The following is a 713-nucleotide window of genomic DNA, read 5'->3' on the forward strand; positions in this document are numbered from 1 at the left end:
AATGGCTGATTCTTGTTGTGGAACACAAAATCCCACTTGTGGACATCATCAATTATGTTCACTGTGTTGTCATTTGTTTGTTGTAATTTAATTTGTTAGAGCACAATAGTGGACTGCACCTTTTTCTTTGTTGTCACTTGTGCACCAGCAGAAATATCTCAGCTACTAAAAAGATTGCTATGAAGTTTTGTACAGACAGTGACGGTCCTCAGCGGAGGAATCCCATTCACTTATTGATCTCTTGATTTTTTCCTCTAGCGCCACCATGAAGTTGACACTTTTGTTTTGGCTTTGGGTGAAATGTCCCAATAACTATTAGATGGAGCTCCATTAAGTTTTGATTCATGTTTCCCACAGGGCACATTTGTAATAACTTTGGTCATCCATTTACTTTTTATCTAGCACCATCATCAGGTCTAAATTTCAAATTTCAAAAATAATAACATTCCCTTCAGCCTCAGCTGTACTTTGTAGCGCTGATTAGCAAATATTAGCATGTTAACATGCTAAACTGACAGTGATTATGCTAATAAGTTATATCTGCTTAATGCTAACGTGAGCATGCTCGCTTAAATTTACATGCAACGACATTTTCTGTCAAATAAAATAAATTCTAATCGATTTCAACTATTATTTATTCCTTAAATTAATTTAACGGTTAACGTTAAAGGGAAATTTGTAGTAAACTGCAGACAATTCGCCGGAGACAGTGG

At 35.6% G+C, this 713-nt stretch overlaps 1 protein-coding gene across 5 annotated transcripts in view; it reads left to right on the top strand.

Moving 5' to 3' along the window:
* Positions 1–713, top strand: part of usf1 (upstream transcription factor 1) — a 7965-nt gene that overhangs the window by 2956 nt on the left and 4296 nt on the right. The window lies entirely within an intron of this gene.

This window comes from Seriola lalandi, unplaced genomic scaffold, assembly GCF_002814215.2.
Source record: "Seriola lalandi dorsalis isolate HSWRI2012SDOR001 ecotype SW California unplaced genomic scaffold, Sedor1 jcf7180002054875, whole genome shotgun sequence".
In the NCBI taxonomy this organism is placed as follows: domain Eukaryota; kingdom Metazoa; phylum Chordata; class Actinopteri; order Carangiformes; family Carangidae; genus Seriola; species Seriola lalandi.